Raw genomic sequence first — 22,007 nt, 5'->3', positions numbered from 1 at the left:
AAACAGGAGAAATCGCTCTTCTCTGGTGTTAGAATTGAAGGATGGCACACAATGAATTCCACATATTTAAACACATTTCTCTTCCCTTTTTCAGGTTGATTATGTGATTTAAAATGAGCTCTGAATGAGCGTCTGTTCTCTTCTTCAGCTTTTCGTATGTGGTTTTGAATTTGGCTTAATTTCCCGTTGACCCCTTTAGCTTGATGCTTCCCAGCCCAGTCTGCCTAGCAACAGTGGCTATGAGTGGCGAGTTGGCACTGCCCTCCATTTGTAGCACAACAGCAGGTTTTAGGAGATCACTGTTCCTTAGCATCCGGGTTGATTTTGCCTTTGCGTCATTGAAGGATGACCATCGTTTCTCTTAACTCCAGGCAGTAGAACTCCAAGTCTCTTAGCAAAAGTGGTGGTTTTAAGAAGTATGTATCTGTAAGACAGGACCATTAGCAATGGGCAGCAACTGAAAAGCAAATATGGAGCTAGGTTGCATGTGAATATTTATTATCAGGATATTCTGATACTTGCAAGGGGGGGGATGGTTATAGATTTCTACTGTCTTTATATATATAATATATATATATATTATAACTGTCTTTATATAATACTTTGTAGCGCCAGCTTTACCAGATAAAAACAGCCTTCCTGAGCAAGTCAGCTGTGTGTAAGAGGAGTGGTTTCCAAACAGCTGTGATTTCTCCTTGAAAGAATCTAACAACACAGATATCACCAAAGATGCTCATTTTCTTCTAGATCCAGTCTACTCTATATTAATGAATTATATTTAAGCCTTTCTTGTCCTTGCTATTAAAGTAAAAATTACACTGGCATTTCCAGCAGATTGGGGGACTGAAATGAAGCAACAGAACTTGCTATGATCTTTCAGTTGCTAAGTCCAGTTTCTCATCCAAAGCAACCTAAATACCAGTTATTCTGCACGTCATGCAAGCTGATTTTCCATACGGAAGTGGTTTCCACTCAGAATACCTTGCGGGCCTTTTTAAAAGACCATCTTCTGGGCTCTGCAGTGTCGTGGAAGGAGAGATGTTGGGGATGGTACCCCCAAATCTCTATTTTTTTTTTCTTTTCTTTTTTTGCGGTATGCGGGCCTGTCACTGCTGTGGCCTCTCCCGTTGCAGAGCACAGGCTCCGGACGTGCAGGCTCAGCGGCCATGGCTCACGGGCCCAGCCGCCCCGCGGCATGTGGGATCTTCCCGGACCGGGGCACGAACCCGTGTCCCCTGCATCGGCAGGCGGACTTTCAACCACTGCGCCACCAGGGAAGCCCCGCAAATCTCTATTTTTAAACAAGTGCCCTGAGCCTCACAGGAGTTGCGACCCACAGGCCTAGGCGTGTGGAAGATTATCCCCTGAAGCACATCTCGACATGTGTATCGCATGGGTGAGGGCTCCCAGGAAAAAACGGCACGTGTAAGTTCTTGCAGGGTTTTGTAGTCCCCGAATTGCACACTCATGCAGGCATATGGAGACGTTGGGGGATGCTATTTGAACAGAAATTTCAGCTGAATAGATTATTGTTAAATAGGGTGGTTTGTTCACAGGACCTTTTAAAAAGCTATTTGCGTTTATTTTTTTAAATTGAGGCTCAGCATACACAAAGTGTGCACATTTGAAGTGTGCAACTTGGTGAACTTGTAAAAGAGCACACGTCTGAAGTGTCCAGCTCATGAGTTGTCATCTGTGTGTGCACCCCTGTAACCCACACCCAGGTTGAGATACGGACTATTTCCTACTCCCCAGAGGTTCCCTCTTGTCCCTCCCTAGTCAGTTACTTCCTGTCCTCCTCTCCCAGAGATGTTCTGACAACTGTTATGTAGATGAGTTTTGCCTTCCTTAGTTCCTGCAGTATGTCCTGTGTTCGTTTCTGGCTTCTTCTGTGCAGCCTGTTGTCTTTAAGATTCATTCTTGCCGTGTTTAGTAGTAGTTTCTTCTTTATTATGTGACTGTACCACGTTCTTTTTATCCATTCTCCTGCTGGTTAGCTCCATTTGGGTTCGTATCTCCAATCTTTTGGTTATTATGAATAGCGCTTCTAGGAACATACTGGAACGTGTTTTGTTGGGTGTGTGCATTCACTGGGCCCCCTGCCCCAGTGGATCAGGTCTGGACTCAGCAGGAGCACCTTTCTCCCCGCCCACCCCCCTCCTGCCCCCAGTCCACAAACAGCAGATGTTTGCCTTTAGTCTGTGTGGGTACCTCATGTAATGTTTGTTTTCTCTGTTGTCATCTGGATCTAGTCTAACTGGGTAGGTAACACAAATTCTGATTTCTGTAGATTTTTAGAACGACAATTTTGAAGGTCTTCAGTGAGCTGAATACATTCTTTGTGGGTTTTTTTCCCTGCAAGTCCTCTTTTCTCACAGCTAGGTATTTAATGATTTGTTTTCTGTAAATCTATTGTAGTATGTCTGGTTTTCCTTTGCCAGACTCTGAGGTAGAGACATGTTTAAATTGTTTTTGGACCCCCTCAAACTGCCTTGCATTTAATAATTAATATTGATAATATTGATAGGGATAATAGTGGGTAATATTTACTGCACTCTTCCTGTGTGCCAGGCGTTGTTCTAAGCCAGCACTGTTTAATAGAAATGTAGTGCAAGCCACATACGGGAATTCAGATTTTCTAATAGCCACGTTTAAAAAGAAACAGTTGAAATTAATTTTAACAGTACATTTTATTTAACACATTATATGAAAAATTTACGATTTTGACAGATAATCAATATAAAAATTATTAGTGAGGGCTTCCCTGGTGGCGCAGTGGTTGAGAGTCCGCCTGCCGATGCAGGGGACACGGGTTCGTGCCCCGGTCCGGGAAGATCCCACATGCCGCGGGGCGGCTGGGCCCGTGAGCCATGGTCGCTAAGCCTGCGCGTCTGCAGACTGTGCTCTGCAACGGGAGAGGCCACAACAGTGAGAGGCCCGCATACAGCAAAAAAAAAAAAAAATTATTAGTGAGGAACATAATTTTTTAAAATCTTCGACGTGGCGTGAAGTTTACATTTACAGTGCCTCTCAATTCACTGCTAAATTTGCATTGGATACAATTGATCTGTATTTTGATTTTATTAAATTTACAGTTGAAAAGTAGATTCTCACTGCAATGTATGTTCCAAACATGTGTAAAAGTTTTCCAGTCACTTAACTGAGTGCAGTTTAAAATTTAAACGAATGAGTTGTTAGCCAGATCGCAAGTGTTTGGTAGCAACACACACGCATTCTGCTCAGCAGCCTTATGCAAGGGGAATATATATTTTTTCACTTTATAGACAAGGAAACTGAGGCCCAGAGGGCACTCAGTTAAGGAAGGAATAGGTGAGGTCAGCATTTGAACCCTGTCTCAAAGTTTGCTTGTGTCCCCACTATGCTGTCTAGTTCTTAATTGTTCCAAACTGACCTCACTTTTTTTTTTCATGTTCTAATTCATTGGTTTTTTTTTTTTTTTTTTGTCTTTCTCTGACCGTTGTCTTTTTGGCTTTTTCGTGTTTAAAGATTGATGAAAAAAAGTTGTCTGAAAAAGTGAGCCTGAATTTGCCGTGAATTTGGTTGTTCATCAGTGTTTTAAAAACCAGCATGGCTGGTGGCCACTGTTTAAGCACCATCTGCTCTGTTATCTCTATAAATGTCAAGGCACGATTTGCTTTCCCTAAAGCAAAAGCTCAGGTTTCCTTCTGCATCTTGTAACGCTCTTTCTTTAATCAGGACTCTGATGTGTTTTATTTCCACCAAGGTTGTGCGTAGTCATTTCTTCTGCCTTGGCTCGTTTCTAGCCTTTTTCTTAAGCCCAGAGTCGTGGTTATTTCCCTGGGTATAATTTTTTTTTCCTGATGTGTTATTAGCTTTGTTCTTATATTAATGATTTCTCTGAGCATATTTCAGGTTTTTTTTTTTTTTTTTTGAACTGTATCCAACCAGCTGTGTGTTCCTGTCTACCTTTGTAGGTAATATTTTACTTCATATGAGACTGGCTTTTATACAGTTGTTCTATTGCCCTCTACTACAATGATGGTTGTTTATAAAACAGAGATCTGAAATGTGCTCTCTGGCGAGGAAAAGTGGTCCAGATGTGCAAAGTGTTATTTTTTTGAGTGCTACATACGAGGAAAGGAGGTGCAGTCTGGTTTTGCTGTATTTCATCCACAGTCAGTGTGCCATGTTCCCAGTTTCTCCAAGATTGCCTTTTCCTCCCCTTTTTTTGAGGTTCCCCTTCTCCTGTGTGTGGATGTCCTGTGCACCTGTCACCTTTCACTGCTTATCTCATTTGAATGAAATGGATAAAAGCTGTGTCCTTTCTTGAGTTTTTACCCATTCTGAGTGGTTGCACAATTCATTCTTTTGAAATATCTTGACTATTTTATAATTAGTTAAGTTGTCTTAACTGAGGTGACCCGGCTTTTACACTTGGATTTATCCCTAACTAGTTGTGTGACTTTGACCGAATTATTCTCTCTCTCTCTCTCTCTCTGTGTCTCATTTTTTTCAGTCATGACCAGGTGGGCTGGTGAGGTGAGCTCTCAGATTTCCTTCTGTTTGAGAAGGTTGTGGGTTCTTTCTCAGGAGGCTGCATGGAGTTATCCCTGTGGGTCCCCTATCTTGGGCTTGGGTCCCAGATGGCTTCCTTTTGGTCCCTTGCTATGGGACTTCTTTTGTTCTGGACCACTCTTCCTTTGTGAACGTGCCCTGAGCGCTGTTCTCAGTCCGGGCATTTATGTATCATGTACGTATGGCATGTTACACAAATCATTTGTCCTGCTGGATGGATTTTCATAAACTGAATGTACCCATATGCCCCATGTCTGGGGGAAGAAACAGAACGTGATCAGCCCCTGGGTGTCCCTGCTGTGCCCCCTTCTAGTCATTCCTCCCTCCAAGGAAGATGTCTGGCTTAACTCTAAAAGCATAGCTTGGTTTATCCTGCTTTCAAACTTTATACATATGGAACCATACAGAACGTATTTTTTAGGTGACTGGCTTCATTTGTTCTGCATTGTGTTTGTGAGATCCGTCTATGTTTTTTGCAAAGTTGTGTTTATTTTCATTGTTGCATAGTATTATATAATGTGGCTGTATCACAGTTTATTCATTCTACTCTTTGAATTTGGGTTGTTTCCTGGTTTGGGCTGTTAGAAATAGTGCTGCTGTGAACCTTCCTGTATGTACTGTGAGCGAATGTACATGTTTCTGATGGGTGTATGCCTAGAAGAATTACTGGGTCAATAGAGCGGGTGTCCGCTCTTCTTTAGTAGGTACTGAAAATAGTTTTCCAAAGTGGTTATACCATTCGCACTCCCACCTGCCACGTGTGAGGGTTCCATCTCCTCCCCAACATTTGCTGTTTTCTGTCCTTTTTTTTTTGCCATTTTTGTTGGGTGTGCAGTGGTGTCACATGGTGGTCCTGTTTTGAATTTCCTGATGGTATAAAAAACAAACCTTATTACCATTATTTTTAATTAGCCTCTTTCCCAAATGACTTCTCCTCGGACCTTGTCATCAAGTGAGTTGTTCCGTGTTTCCTCTCCTCTGTCACCGGGCGCTGCTCCAGCCTTCTCCAGCTCCCCTCACATTGTCTGTGCGTAGACTTCCTCCCCACAACCCTATCCTGGAGAGCGGTCACTCACTCCTCCTGGAGAGCCGTCACTCTCTCTTCCTGGAGAGCTGTCACTCACTCCTCCTGGAGAGCCGTCACTCTCTCTTCCTGGAGACCTGTCACTCACTCATCCTGGAGAGCCGTCACTATCTCTTCCTGGAGAGCCGTCACTCACTTGTCCTAGAGAGCCGTTGCACTCATCCTGGAGAGCTGTCACTCACTCAGACACCAGCTCATCACAAATGCTCTGGGGGGGGGGGGTCCCTCCTGAGATACTTGGGGGATACCAGTGCAGTGATCAGAAATAGACCCAAACCTGGTGGGTCTTTAGGGTTCAACTCCTCTCATTTCCTGTCTTGGTGGAGTTTGACTACTCCTTCTCCTGGTCTCCTCACCCCTGAGGTCTCTTTTCAGCTCTTCTATGACAGAGCTGTTACTTTTAGCTAGGTCAGCATCCTTTCTGCAAAGTTAGAGAGTAATAACCATAATTGTAGTAGGAAACTCCAGGCAGATTTTAAATTTCTTAGATCTCCTTCCTCATCTTAGAAAGCCTTTTCGAGAAACATTCCCTGTAAACTAAACAAAGACCTCGACTGGGGGACGGGGAAGTGGAGGGAACGGCCCAGATGCACATCATTCAGGGCCCCTCGGGACTGGAGGGACTCGTGAGAGCTGGAGCCCAGAAATCGGGGGGCGGATAAGACACGGCGTCCCCTCCGATTTCTGTAAGCACCCCTTGCTCCATCCTGCGCCCAAATACCTCAGCTAGCCCCTCTGCACACTCTTTACACTCCAGACTCAGCGGGGATGGACCTCGGCGGCTGCCGCTCCCCACCCTGCAGGAGAAGCTCAGAGGTCCTGTCCCCCTTTCCTCTGAGGGACTCTCTTTGGTGACCACAGAAGGATTTGATCACTGAGGACAAAGCTAGCAGAGGAGCTCTGGACGATGGCTGGAGGCCAACAGTCCCTACAGGTGGTGCCCAGGGTGATGTACTGACAATGAGCGGGTGTTTTCCAGTTGCTGGCCTCCGATGCCTGTCTAGCTGCGCAGGGCACGCCCTCCTGATCTTCGACTTTGACGAGACTATCATGGACGAAAACAGCGACGACTCCATCGTGCGCGCTGAGCCCGGCCAGCGGCTGCCTGAGAGCCTGCGTGCCGCCTACCGCGAGGGCTTCTACAACTAGTACATGCAGCGCGTCTGCCAGTACCTTGGCGAGCAGGGCGTGCGGCCGCGGGACCTGCGTGCCATCTACGAGGCCATCCCCTTGTCGCCCGGCATGGGCGAGCTGCTGTAGTTTGTGGCCAGGCAGGGTGCCCGCTTTGAGGTTATTCTCATCTCAGACGCCAGCACTTTTGGCGTGGAGAGGGCGCTGCGTGCCGCCGGCCACCACGGCCTGTTCTGCCGCATCTTCAGCAGCCCGTCGGGGCCCGATGCTCGGGGGCTGCTCCACGCGCACAGCTGCGCTCGCTGCCCCGCCAACATGTGCAAGCACAGGGTGCTCAGCGACTACCTGTGCGAGCCGGCCCACGACGGCATGCACTTTGAGTGCCTTTTCTACGTGGGCGATGGTGCCAATGACTTCTGCCCCATGGGGCTGTTGGCAGGAGGCCACGTGGCCTTCCCGCGCCATGGCTACCCCATGCCCCACCTTATCCAGGAGGCGCAGAAGGCCGAGGCCAGCTCCTTCCGCGCCAGGGTGGTGCTCTGGGAAACCACCACCGAAGTGCGCCTCCTTCTGCAACAGGTGCTGAAGACGCGCCGAGGACATGGCCTGAAGGGGGCACCCTGGTGGGGAGGGGGTAAAGGGGGGTGGGGGTCGGGAAAGACAAACCTAGCTTTATTACCCCCTTTCGCTTTGGTATGACCCTCCGGGGATTTCTGGAATCCTAGGTTCGTCCACTTGGGGGGACAGGAGGAGGGAGTTCGGAGCTGTCCCCATCTATGCAGTTAACCCAGCTCGGCGGCTGCCTTCCCCTGTTCCACTGCAAGCTGGTTCCGGAGTCTGGCCACACCCAGGTGGTGCGCATACCTGAGCAGGTGGCAGTGTTTCCAAAAACCTTGTCCTCGCAGCTGGGAGGAAGGGGTTCCCCGGCAGGGTAGAGAAGGAACATCTCCCGCTGCGTTGGGTTAACTGTTGCCTAGGGCTGCATGGCCTCCCTCCCCCAGTCTTCTGTCAAGGGGACCCGGTCCCGAAATCTCCACCCCCCCTTCCCCCACACCAGACTCCCTGCGGAGGGAAGCGGCGCTCTCTGCCCACGGTCCCAGGCCTAGATCTTGCTTTACCTGCTGTGACCCTACACTGCGCTCCTTGCCTCCCTTCCCCCACCCCGCCCCACCCTGTCAGCATCCCCACAGGAAAAAAAGCCAGAGGGAACAGACACCTCCTGGGGGTGGAGTGAGGTAGCGCACTGTCCGGGGCTCGCGTCTGGCCAGCCAGGGACCTCACAGAGCCCGAAGATGTCTCCTCGCACCCCAGCCTCGTCTATGCAGCAAGAACCAGGGACTTAACCAAAGTTTCCCCACCGACTGGGCCCTCCGAGTCCCCCTCCTCCCGTATGCAACAGAAAGCCATGATGTTTTAAAGCAGAGCCAGTGGAAATCCAAGGCCCTCCTGCCTCTTGGTGTTTCAGAGCTATAAAGGAGGTGAAGGGGCAGAAAATTAAAAAAAAACAAAACCAAAAAACCTAAACTTATTCTGGTAGCAAAACTTTACTTGATCAGAATGTTTGTGAATATCCGGGTTTAGTGACAAAAGCCCACTTAAATTGCGTGATTTCTGAAAAATCTTAATTAAAAGGCTTCAGGCAATCCTTATGGTTTAGAAAGTACAAGGTCCTAGTGAATGTGGTTTAATGTCTTTGATCAAGTTCAGGGGTCATCATCTAAACATCCTAAAGAGATCTTTGTATACTCCACACTGATTTCAATGACACATCTCCTTTGTTGAGTCTTAGTACTGAGTTCCTCAAAGTGCTGTGTCATTGTGTGTGGTTTAATTTTAAAATAAACACTCAAAGAGATCTTAAAGATCATCTTGTTCTCAGAACACAGAATGTTAGAACAAGGAGCTCAGGAAGGAATTTAAGTGAAACTCTTCCCTCATCCTACAGAAGAAAAACTTTTTTTCTTAAATGAAATTGAAGCCAAGAGAAATTGAGTTGGTCTTCAAGTTCTAGAGGTAGAACCAGGGCTAGATCCTGTTTTTTCCTCCTAATCCAGTGCTCTTTAATTATATCACTTATCTTATAAAATGGTTTCCAAATGCCTAGATCTTAATTCCAGAATGGTGCTTTACTTTGATAAAGAGAATGTGGCTGGCCCGCATCTTTTAGAATATAATTTTAATATGTAAAATCTGGAGACAAGATTTAGCCCATGGCATATTTAAATCAGCAAGCCATCCTATAATGGGTTTCATCTGTATTTAAATTATTTTCCTTCAGAGATTTTTGAAGTTGGTTTTGAATAAATGGCTTGTATTTATTGTTATATTAAGCCAGAGTTCTTTCTGGTTAAATTTAAAAGGAGTCTTTTAGTGTCTGCAGAATCTCCTGACATACTAGTCTAATATTGGTGAATAAAGCTACATTTGCATTTAAAACAAAAAATTGGAGAACAGAGTGATTTCTTCCCCTCAAACAATTGTTATCTTCTCAATGGGTTAACCTTATGAGATGTTTTAAATTTGGAGTTACAAGACAATTGACAACTGGCAATTCCAGTTGTGGAAAAAACCGTATGTTTTTGAGTTATGCATATTCTGATTTTATAGTATGCGGTTAATATGATAATTGGAAGGAATATTGTGCTCCAGGGTGCATTTCAGTTTCTCAGCACTAGATGTCACTGGAGATGGAACAACCAGTCCTCCTCCCGTCTTTTAGTTCCAGGGTCCTTGGTAGTGAATTTGTCTGAAAGGACTTGGCAGGTATTGCTAAGTGTACTGGGGCCTGGGTACTGATTTCTGGATGCTGAATCTGTGAGAGGTAAATGGTGAAGAATTCAGTAGAAGAAACGTCTTCTTGCAGCCACCTTGAGAATTGATGCTGAAAGATGTAAATATGTCCCCTCACGTTTTTGGAGGTTCTTTTCTCATTAAAAAAAAAATTAATTAATTGATTTTATTATTTTATTTTTGGCTGCATTAGGTCTTCGTTGCTGTGCAGGGGCTTTCTCTAGTTGCGGTGAGCTGGGGCTACTCTTCGTTGCGGTGCGTGGGCTTCTCATTATGGTGGCTTCTCTTGCTGCAAAGCATGGGCTCTAGGCGTGCGGGCTTCAGTAGTTGTGGCACGTGGGCTCAGTAGTTGTGGCACGTGGGCTCTAGAGCGCAGGCTCAGTAGTTGTGGCTCACGGGCTTAGTTGCTCCGCGGCATGTGGGATCTTCCCGGATCAGGGCTCGAACCCGTGTCGCCTGCATTGGCAGGCGGATTCCTAACCACGGAGCCACCAGGGAAGTCCTCTTTTCTCAGTTTTTAAAATACTTTTTTCCAAAGTTGCCTCAAATACCTGGGTAATATCTTACAGGTAAAAAATTTTTCTTAATCTGGGTGTTAGGTGGTCATTTTGATTAGCTTGCATTAGAAAGTGTTGTCACTTATTTGTATTTATTTATTTGTTTGCTTATATTTGCCCCTTAAAAGACTTTTCTTCTTTTACCTCGAGTTTTCCTGATTTTCAGCTCTAGAAATTCTTAAGAAAATGAAAATCTACAACTCCTTGCTTCTCTTTTTATCATCAGTTGTACATTTGATCATATTTACTCTAGGAAAGTAACCTTGACCCTTGGTATAGTGGACACAGCTTTCTCTTCCTTGGTTTCTGCTGGTTTGTGGACCCAAGAACCTTGATAGATAATCAGAATGAATTTTCTCCCAGCTCATTCCTTATTTTTGTGGAAACAGGGAGAAGGAGGCATTGCCATCCTTAGTGGCTGAGAGACAGCAGAGAATAACAGTTAAGGACTTGAACTCTGGAACCCGACTGCGTGGGATCCAGTGCCAGCCCGGCCAGCTGCTGGCTGTGTGACCTTGGGCAACTTCCTCAGCCTTGCAGTGCTTCAGCTTCCTCGTCTGTGAAAGGGAGATAACAGTACCTGTCTCATCGGGTTGTTATGAGGATTAAATGAGGTTTTTGTGAAAGCATCGAAAGCAGTGCTTGGCAAATAACGTTCTTAGGTCTTGTTAAATAAAGAACTTCAGTTTCAGGCACTCTGTGGGCACTTTTATAAATGCTAAATAATCTGAAGTATATCCAGTTTAGCTAGGGAGGGAAGAAGAAAAATCTTTTTTTCTCTTAGAAAAGAACTAGGGACAGACTGTGATGGCCTTGTTGTCACTTTGTCCATTCCTTGGACATTTGTGAGCACCTGCTTGGTGAGAGAGATTGTGTGAACATGAATCAGACCCTTTCCATCTGGTGGGGAAACCAAACTTGAAACAAATAATGAAATCAATTGTTGTAGGTTCTCGGTTAATAAGAGTTAACTGTATCAGGGATGCATGTGGCTGCAGGTAACAGCACCCGGAGTGCAGAGAAAAGGTGCCTTAAGCCAGTTAAGGGTTGTCCTTTCTCCCCTCGTTGGATGAGAACTACACAGCTGGGCTGCTGGTGGCAAGGGTTCAGTGGTTCGCCCAGAGCTGAGGTCTGTGTAATTCCCTTGGTCTTTCTCTCAATGGTTTCACGACAGTTTCTGCAACCACGTAACCGCATGTGAGATTTAGTCAGGAGGCCTGGGAAGGGCAGTGGGGCATATGTTACAGACTTTATCCCTGTTCCAGCCCTGCTCAACAGCTTTCGCTTATACCTCATCGAGGAGCTGTGCTGCACGGCCCCTTCTGGCTGCAAGGAAGGCTGGGAGTGGTTTCCTCAGCTGGTACCCCTGCTGTCCCTAACGAAAGTGGGATTTGGTTCAGGAGGAAGAAAGGGGAAACAGAAGGTGGTTTTGACTGAAGGCGCTTGCTACGTGCCGGCCACTGTTGGAAGCACTGTGTTCTGAGGATGGCTGTTTGGCTCTAAGTCAAATGTCCTTTTTCAGTTTTGTGTCCAGAATTTGTGAAAACCTGTAGCCTAAATGGATTCCTTAGAACAAAAGCGCTTTTTTATTCTTTTTAGGTTGCTTTTTGGTCTTTTGCTATTAAAATGGTGAAAAGTTTCCTGCTAAAACCCTGTTGTCTTAGAAGATAGTTGCATTCTGAAAAATGAGTGATGTGTAGTTTCTCAGAACCTGGATTCATCTCTGTCCATTGAGTATTGATATTGGGTTGTGGTTAGGTTCTAAGGTTGGCCCTCCAAAGTCTGTTTAGCTCGGGGAACGAGGTAGCAATTCATTGGAATCTTGTAACAATTCTGCCATGTGAATGCTTGTTGTCCTATGACAGCAAATGGGGACTGGAGTCGATAAGGAGCTCATCACACAGCTAATAAGTGACCAGGCCGGCCAGAAATCAGTCTTAGGATTGGTGGAGACACGAAGGAGGGCTTGGTCAACAGGTCAAGCCTTCTGGAAGATGGTAGTGAGGATGCCAGAAAGGGTTCAGAGAGGAGTTGACCTTGTAGCCAGCGTAGAACTGAGTTGCCGTTGGGAGTCCTGGGTTGGGGTGATAAAGGCTTTCTGGTGGCCGGAGCTCAGAGGAAGCCATTACCCTGGGGAATCGGGGCTTTCGGGGAACCTGAGTAGGCTTGGAGCAAGGGGATTGGGGGTATGGGGGTGCCAAGGCTGGAGAAAGAGCACGTGTCAGATCAGGGTGGACTGAATTTCCCCCTTTAAAGCTCTCACAGCTTCTTTATTGCTTCAGGAAAAATACTCAGAGCTCATTTCAATTCTGAACATATATTCTGAAGACATTTTTCCGGTTTAGTTTCATTATCTGAACCATCACTGTGTCTTTTGAAGTGTCTAAGTAGTATATTGAAATCTCTTATTCATTTCTCTCATTTCACATTGAATTAATGGCATAGAATATTCAAAACGGATGGGGCCTTAGAGCCAGGCTTCTCCAACCTTTCTGTACCGTGGTTGGGAGCGTCTGGCACCTGAACACAGGGAGTCAGTGTCCGAGTTTAGGTCAGAAGATAATAATCTGTTTATCCAGTGCGCCTTCTACCCGATCAGTACTTCTTGATGCGTTTTCCCTGGTCCCCGTGTATGTCCCTTACAGGACACTGATGTTGGGTTAATTATTTGCAGTTATGTATTTAACAAGTGTCCTCCCTGGCTTCTGGTTCTAGTCCTTAGTTGAGTTCTTGACACAAAGCAGACGCTCAGGAGCTGTTTGTTGATAGACTGCTCTCCAGTGTTGATGCGGTTCCTTGAGAGAGAGAAAAACCCTCGTTCAAATAAGTGTGGGCAATACTGGATTAAACAAAATTCAACAGGCTTGTTTATAGCAGTTTGGGAGAGCCTTGTGTCTGTGGCTCTAAGGGGGGACTGCTCACTTCACACTCACTGTGTTCTGAGGATGGCTGTTTGGCTCTAAGCCAGGTGTCCTTTTTCAGTTTTGTGTCCAGAATTTACAAAAACCTGTAGCCTTAATGGATTCCTTAGAACAAAAGCGCTTTTTTATTCTTTTTAGGTTGCCTTTTGCTCTTAAAATGGTGAAAAGTTTTCTGCTAAAACCCTGTTGTCTTAGAAGATAGTTGCCTTCTGAAAAATGAGCGATGTGTAGTTTCTCAGAACCTGGACTCGTCTCTGTCCATCGAGTATTGCTATTCGGTTGCGGTTAGGTTCTAAGGTTGGCGCTCCAAAGTCTGTTTAGCTCAGGGAGCGAGGTGCCAAGATGCTGACTTAGCCAGTCCTTAGAGAGGGGATCAGGGCGGTGATGGCACATAGAATAGGTCAGCAGCGGCCGAGTGGCCAGTCGGCTGGGGGATTCTGGCTTCATCCAGAGTGTCAAGAGCAAATGGTGTGACGTTATCTTGGGAATGTTGGTGATACTGCGGTACCCGTCATATGATGGGATTCAGGAAATGTTTCCCTAGCGTGTGCGGGAGTCCCTCCGTTCCAGAGATTGGCTTTGCCCTTTACCTTTGTACCAGTGCTTATGTAACATTAGGATTACGTTATCCTCCCAGCTCCCAGTCAGTAGAGCTCGGTGGTTTAGAGCATCTGCTCTGAGCCAGTGAGTTTGGGGTTGAACCCTGGCTTGGCCACTTGGGACTTTGGCCAATTCCTCAATCTTGATAAGCCTCAGCTTCCTCCTTAAAGTGGGGATAATCATCATTTTTACCTCACTGGAGTAAAACATGTATAGAGGTGATCTGCACAACTGCTTTGCACAGTGTCTACAAGAGAGGTTGGCGAATTTCCTGTAAAGAACCAGATAGGGAATATTTTAGGAACCGTATCCATATTACTAAGCGAAAGAAGCCACTCTGAAGACTACATACTACAAGATTCCAACTATATGGCCTCTGGAAAAGGTAAAACTATGGAGACAGTGAAAAGATCAGTGGTTGTCAGAGGTTAAGTTGGGGGGAAGGAAGGATGAACATGCAGGAACACAGAAGGTTTTTAGGACAGTGAAGCTATTCTACGATGGGACACACGTCAAAGGCCATAGAACATATGACACCAAGAGTGCAGATAGTTTTTCGCAGTGATGGCTGATCCTCTAATTCTCTTGACATTGTCTTTCCTAGAACAGAAGTTTTTCATTTTAATGAAGCCCAGCTTGGTGATGATTTCTTTCATTGATTTTGCTTTTGGTGTTGTATCTAAAAAGTTATCACCATGCCAGAAGTCATCTAGGGTTTATCCCATTTTGTCTTCTAGGAGTTTTATAGTTCTGTGTTTTACTTTTAGATCTGTCGTCCATTTTGGGTTAATTTTGTGAAACATTCCTGCACGCTGTCTACTTTCTCTGTTGAAGCCCTTAGCTTATTTTTTTTAATTTATTTTATTGAAGTATAGTTGATTTACAATGTTAATTTCTGCTCTACAGCAAAGTGATTCAGTTATAGATATATACTTTCTTTTTCATATTCTTTTCCATTATGGTTTATTATAGGATGTTGAATATGGTTCCTTGTGCTATATAGTAGGACCTTGTTCTTTATCCATCCTATGTATACTAGTTTGCCTCTGCTAATCCCAACCTCCCAATCCATCCCTCCCCCGTCCCCTCCCTCCCCTTTGGCAACCACAAGTCTGTTCTCTATGTCTGTGAGTCTGTTTCTGTTTCATAGATAAGTTCATTTGTGTCATATTTTAGATTCCACATGTAAGTGATATCATATGGTATTTGTCTCTTTCTGACTTACTTCACTTGGTATGATAATCTCTAGGTCCATCCATGTTGCTTCAAATAAAGTCCTTAGCTTATTAATCATAGTTTTTAAAGAGTCTTAGTTTGGTAATTCTGGCTTCCCTGCCATGTGTGACTCTGGTTCTGAAGCTTTTTCAGCTTTTCAGACTGCTTTTGTTTTTTTGCATGCCTTGTAATTTTTAGTTGGAAGATGGGCATGAGGGGCTGTGAGGGGAACTTTAATAAATCGGCCTGTGTAATGTAGTGGTGAGGTTTGGGGAGGGGGAGCATTCTGTAGTTCTGTGATTAGGTCTTATCTTCCGGGGGGCCTGTGTCCCTGGACTGTGAACTTCACGATGCTCCTCAGTCGTCCCCGTGTCCCCTTAGGTGGGACAGGGTGGCTGGAGGGGCCTGGAGTTGGGTATTTCTCTTCCCCCAGGTAGGTGAGGCTCTGGTAAAATGGTTTCTCCTGAGGGCAGGGCTTGTTAAGATAAAGATGCAGATGTAGAGAATGGACTTGAGGACGCGCGGGGAGGGGGAAGGGTAAGCTGGGATGAAGTGAGAGAGTGGCATGGACATATATACACTACCAAATGTAAAATAGATAGCTAGTGGGAAGCAGCCGCATAGCACAGGGAGATCAGCTCGGTGCTTTGTGTCCACCTAGAGTGGTGGGATAGGGAGGGTGGGAGGGAGATGCAAGAGGGAGGAGATATGGGAACATATGGATACGTATAGCTGATTCACTTTGTTATACAGCAGAAAGTAACACACCATTGTAAAGCAATTATACTCCAATAAAGATGTTAAAAAAAGTAAAGTTAATCATCAAAAAAAAAAAAAGAAGAAGAACAAAGGGCTCTGGCATATGTAAAAATGGCTACATTCCCCACCTTCTTCTGGAAGCACCAGGGAATTTTTCTCTGATATTCTCTGTGAGGATCTGGGGGAGCTCCTGGAGAAGATCTCACAGAGGTCTGGGGACTCCCCCCTCCCCCCCAGGGCTGGGGCTCCCTGGAGTTTTTAAGCATCAGACCTGCCCACTCTGAGCTCCACCAATTTGTCAGATTGCCATTTAGGTTTTCCTACCCTGGCACCTTCTCTTGGGTTTCTGTTCCGGTAAGTTGTGATTGCCTGTATCTGACTATCTCTCCAATTTGGGGGCAGCAGTTTGCCCTGTGACCTCACTTCTCTGACATCTAAGAAGAGATGTTGGTTTTCAGGGTTTTTTCCCCGCAGCCTTTTACTTATTGTTAGGACAGTGTGACTTTTAAACTGCCTACATAGTGGACTAGAAACCAGAAGTTAGCTCTTTTTTTCTTTGAAATTAATACCAGAATGGGATTCTCATTCAAGCCCTCATCTGTGTTAGTCATGTTTTGCCTATTGTAATAATTTATATTTTTGTTACAAAGCTATAGTAATCAAAATAGTATGGTACTGGCATATAAACAGACATATAGACCAGTGGAACAGAATTAAGAGCTCAGAAATAAGCCCATGCATATTCGATCAACTAATATTTGATGAGGGATCCAAGAATATTGAATGGGGAAAGAGTAGTCTCTTCAAGAAAAATGGTGCTGAGAAAACTGGACATAAAAGAATGAAATTAGATGCCATCTTTTACCACTTACAAAAATTAGCTTGAAATTAAAAGACTTAAACGTAAGACCCAACACTGTAATATTATTATAGGAAAACATAGGGAAAAAGCTTCTTGACCTTGGTCTTGGCAGTGATCTTTTGGAAATGACACTGATATCAAAAGTGCAAGCAATAAAAGCAAAAATAAACAAGTGGGACTACATTAAACTAGGAAGCTTCTGCATGGCAAAGGGAACAACAGAAGGAAAAGGCGGCCTGCAGCATGCGAGAAAGTAATTGCAAACCAGCTATCTGATAATAGGTTAATACTGTTAAACAATCTGATTAAAAAATGGACAGAGGACCTGAATAGACATTTTTCCAAAAAAGACTTACAGATGGCCAACAGATACAGGAAAAGATGCACAGCATCACTGATCATCAGGGAAATGCAAATCAAAACCACAATGAGCTATCATGTCACACCTGTCAGAATGACTCTTACGAAACAGATGAGGTAACAAGCGTTGGCAAGGATGTGGAGAAAAGGGAACCCTTTTGCACTGTTGATGGGAATGTAAATTGGCGCATCCACTATGGAACACAGTATGGAGGTTCCTCAAAAAATTAAAAATAGAACTACCATATGATCCAGCAATTCCATTTCTGGGTATATATCTGAAGGAAATAAAATCACTATCTGGAAGAGATATCTGCATCCCTATGTTCACTGCAGCATTATTTACAATAGCCAAGACACGGAAATAACCTAAGTGTCCATTTATGGATGAATGGATAAAGAAGCTGTGAGATAGATATCTATATAATAGAATATTATTCAGCCATTAAAAGGAAGGAAATCCTGTCTTTTGCACAAGGCGATGGACCTTGAGGGCATTATGCTAAGTGAAGTAAGTGACACTGAGAAAGACAAATACTGTGTTATCTCACATGTGGAATCTAAAAACGCTGAACTCATAGAAATTGAGAGTAGAAGGATGGTTGCCAGGGGCTGGGGGGTGAGGGAAATAGGGAGATGCTGGTCAAAGGGTGCAAACTTCCAGTTATAAGACGAATCAGTTCTGGGATCTAATGTACAGCATGGTGACTATAGTTAGTACTGTGTCATATACTTGCAGGTTGTTAAGAGAGTAATAGATCTTGAACGTCGTCACCATACACGTCCAAGAAGGTGACTCTGAGGGGATAGAGGTGTTAACTAACCTTATTGCGGTAATCGTTTTGCAATATGTATGGGTATCAGATCGTCACGTTGTACACCTTAAACTTACATATGTTAGATGTCAGTAGTATCTCAGTAAAGTTGGAAAGCATAATTTATATATCAGTACAAATAAGCCAAACAAAATTCACTTAAAACTGCTGTATTACCTACCAGCCCTGCATGCCTGAGATGTGTGGTAGTGAGACCTCCTGCTTTGTATTTGGGTCACTGTTTTATCGTGTGTTTAACGAGCACTCATGCTGCCTGTAGTGTGCTCTGGGCAGGGTGCTGGACCCTGGGGGTGTGGAGCAAGACAGATCCGGTCTCCACTGCCACAGAGCTTCCATCATTCTGACTTTCTTACACATTTCTTAAGTTCAAGAGAAAAAGAGAGAAGTACGGGAGGAGTGAGTTCACTGTCTGGTCACTAAGAATCCAATTTAGAATTTTTTTAAGTGAGAGAAAAGAGAGATCCATTTTGCTCAGCCCTGGCTATGTAGACCTTAATATGTGATGGGGTTAAATAAATGTTCTGCACAGAAAAAATGTGTGTGTTGGATTCTTATTGGAAGGCTTAGTAGTGATTTTTTCCCTTCATCTTTTTTTGTTGAATTAGTTAAAATAATTCACATAGAGACTGCATACGCATGCGTGCTTCTGTATAGGAATGTGTATGTATGGATACGAGGCCACGTTTGTTTTAAATTAACACATATGAAAATGATTTAAAATAAATAATGCAGGGGCCCACTGACATAGCCGCCCACAGCACTTCAGAGGTGTGTGGAAGGCTTCACAGGTGGAGGGCAGGGGCTGTGTGATGGGCTGGGATTGTCTGACCACCTCCCACGGTGGGAGAGGCTGTGCAGCTCAAAGAATCCTTTCTGTCAAACAACCTCTTGACTTCCCATTCATTACGGTTAAATACCAGTGCAGTTCCCAACTCTGCATGGAATCAGTTTGTTCTGGTTTTATCTCGAGGCAGAGAATACACTAGAGTGAATAATTACTTAAAATCCTTTCTTGTCCCAGTGTTCAGCATTTCTTTCTTCTAGGAGCTGGAAATGCTTCTCCAGGTATGTATTCATTTTCTTGAGGCCGCTTTTGCAGCAGGGCAAGAGTCCTGGTTTCCTCCACATTTATTTTTAAATGGATGGAAACCTGCATGATGTTTTCTCAAAGGTCACTCCTAGAATTCATGGTGGTTAGGAACTCACCTCCTGGCCTCTCTTCATATGGTCCAAAGTTCAACCCATCTGCTCCCTTGTGTCTGTTAAATGTTTGGCTGGATAAGGTTCTCAGAAAGCAAGGAATTGCTCTCAAACCTTTGGCAAATGTCATTTTATTTCATTTTGAAAATCAACACTTTTTGCATGACTATTGTTTGCCATTGCGGTAGGCAGCTGGGAAACCAGTATGAAAGAGTAAACAAAGGAATTCAGAGTCCAGTTTATTTGAAGAACTTACCAGCAGGGACCAGGGTGCCAGAGAGGAGTGACTTGAGCCTGGAGTGCACGCCTGTCCCAAGCTGCAGCCATGCTGGGAGCCAGAGGGCAGGGGCCCTCTCACTCTGCACTTGCACACCTGCTCAAGGAATTCCGCACAACTCTGCGTTCCTTGAACATTTGTAACTTGGTATCTACGTTTTGTTATATATTTAACATCTGCACAAGATAGAATTTTTGGTGGAGATCAAATATTGACGTTTTAAAATAAAATCACTCTTTCAAATGAATCCAGTGAAATGTAAAACCAGAGGGATTCAGTATCCACCGTCATCAATGTAAAAATAAATTAAATGTCTCTCTTTTTCACTGTTGGGAATTTTATATCGTTTTCTTTTTTCCTTGAGCTTGTATATCCAGTTTACCCTACAGAAGTTTTTCCTAGTTTAGTATATTTTTGTGCTTGGAAGTGTTTTCTTTGATCGTCTTATCATAATCCCTTATAATAAAACCATGCAAATAAATTTAAATGTAATTAAAAATATTTCCTATAACCATGAGGCTGTGATTATTAAGGAAATTTCTTCCAGAGTGAGTACCATCATTAATTACTTGTGGTACATACTTTTTCAAAGCAGCAGAAGCGTACATTTTGATAGCTGATTATTAAACATTAAAAGTGCTATTAGAGATGTGTCATTTAACAAAATATATGGGACTTTCCCCTCAGGCTGTTCACAGGGACATTGACGGGGCGGGGAACAGATTTACCCTTGATTTCCACATAGACGAGTTGATGGGAGTGAAAGGAGAGCTACTTCAGCCGGGTCCTTTATTTCTTCAGAATGGTTTTAGGAGATGAGCTGATCTCTTAACCAATGATCATTAACACTCTGTGTGCTGACGAGCTGAGACTTGCTCCTCCTTCCATTTTGTTGATAGTTAAGAATTGGAGCCCACCTGACTTCCACAAAGGTTTTGTCACCCAGTCATTGGAAGCATCCACTTTCTCAGTTTCTGGAAAGTTTACCAAAATGGCTTTACCCCAACTTACCAGACAGCTGTCAATCATGCCTGTTGCTTTTTCACTTTAAAAGGCACCTTTTAAAATTCCATATACTCTGGAAAGGCTGAGAATGCATTTTTATATTATAGGCTTTAAATGTATTTTTGTCTCTGTAGTGTGTGTGTGTGTGTGTGTGTGTGTGTGTGTGTGTGTGTGTGTGTGTGTGTGGTGAAAACCATGGAGCTGTAGAATTATTGTCATTTCAGTTAGAAAATACAGGCGTTTAGTTTAAAAACATCTAACTTCATTCCTCAGTTCATGTTAATATCTTTTTCTCTGGCATCTCCATCATTTTCATCTCCCAATTCTAAGATGATAGTTAAGAGGGGGGAACTGGGGACAGTGCCTTTGCCAACTTGAAATAGGGAGACTGTCTTCAACACGTCCTATCCGTCTGTTTGCCTTGTTTTCAAGACACTCTGATATATCTGAATACAGAGCATCCCAACACGGGCCTCAGTACCCAGACTCTGTCACCACGTTTGCCCTTAACAGAAATCTGTGCCAGAAGAGAAAGGCAAGAAGGCCTATGATATGGCTTGATGGCGGAGGCTTGGGTTTAAACCAAATATTGGAAATTTCTCTTTGTTTGGCACCCTGAGTGCACTGTAGAGAAGTCCGGATGGGTAACAGGTATGTCTTGCTGGTGTAAAATGAAAGAAGAGCAGTTGTGATAAGGAGGTGGGAGAGAAGAGGGGAACTGGGGTGCCTTGCAGGCACCTTCTCAGGCAGATCCATGTTGGAAAAACGCACATGTGGAAATCAGAGACCTGGAGATGGATCCCCTTAGATCTATCCATGCTTAATATCTTCTGGAAGTTTCCATTCTTAGAAAACTTCCAGTTTGAGACTTATGCTTTTGGACAGTACTTCTCAGATACCCCCTTTGTGCTAGTAGGCCAGAAACTTACTAAAAATCCATGTCTTCTCTGTAATTCTTCTGAGCACATGGTACACAATTCTGTGGGGTTTTGTTTTCATACTTAACAGTTACTAGTGAGTAACTTATTAGGGCATTAAAACTTGGTCTTTATAAGGGTAAATTGGGAATTACTGGTCAGTATTCCACTGAGATCTGTAATTTTCAGGAAGAGCGCTGTCGTCAGTCATCGTTCAATTGGGTGATTGAGTTGGGTGGTGGTTTTCAATCATTGATATCCTTGGGATTTTATTTATGTATAAAAAAGATTGGATTTTTTGTGATCAATATACTTTGTTATGTGTGTTTAATCTTTTCAGGTATAGTGATGGATAAAATGGAGCTGTTTATTTTAAGCAGAGGTGACATGATTTTGTTTCTTTCCGACTTTTTGATTTCTTTTTCCATGGAAAGAGGAACCAATGGGTTTCCTAAGTTTTGGGTTCTTTATTCTAAGTGAGTTAAAGAAGAAAAAAGGTTGGAAAACTACCCAAAGGATGCTGATTCTGTATCTTTCTCATTGTTAATTTTGTATATTTATATTTTTCCTCTTGTTAGATTTATTAAAGGTTTGTCTTTTATTCTTCTGTGTGTACCTTCAAGTCTTGTGTTTATCTTTTGTTTTCAAAGTATTAATTTCTGCTTATGTCTTATTTCCTTATTCTCTTTCTTTGATATTTAAACATTTTTGTTTATTTTACACCCTTGTAGAAATATGAAATCATATAAAGCTGTACATTTTCCTTTGAGTATAACTTTGGCAGCATCCTCTGCGTTTTGATAACATAATTTTTTTTTTTTTTGCGGTACGCGGGCCTCTCACTGCTGTGGCCTCTCCCGTTGCGGAGCACAGGCTCTGGATGCGCAGGCTCAGCGACCATGGCTCACGGGCCCAGCCGCTCCGTGGCATGTGGGA

The 22,007-nt window shown here is 43.9% G+C and overlaps 1 protein-coding gene and 1 pseudogene across 2 annotated transcripts in view; both read left to right on the top strand.

Annotated features, from left to right (window-relative positions):
* Nucleotides 1-22,007, top strand: part of KIF16B (kinesin family member 16B) — a 280,899-nt gene that overhangs the window by 74,900 nt on the left and 183,992 nt on the right. The window lies entirely within an intron of this gene.
* Nucleotides 1,382-11,602, top strand: LOC132438539 (phosphoethanolamine/phosphocholine phosphatase pseudogene; annotated as a pseudogene).

This window comes from Delphinus delphis, chromosome 15 (assembly GCF_949987515.2).
Source record: "Delphinus delphis chromosome 15, mDelDel1.2, whole genome shotgun sequence".
Taxonomy (NCBI): Eukaryota; Metazoa; Chordata; class Mammalia; order Artiodactyla; family Delphinidae; genus Delphinus; species Delphinus delphis.
Note: the sequence above shows the minus strand (reverse complement) of the source record. Positions and strands in the feature narration are given on the sequence as shown.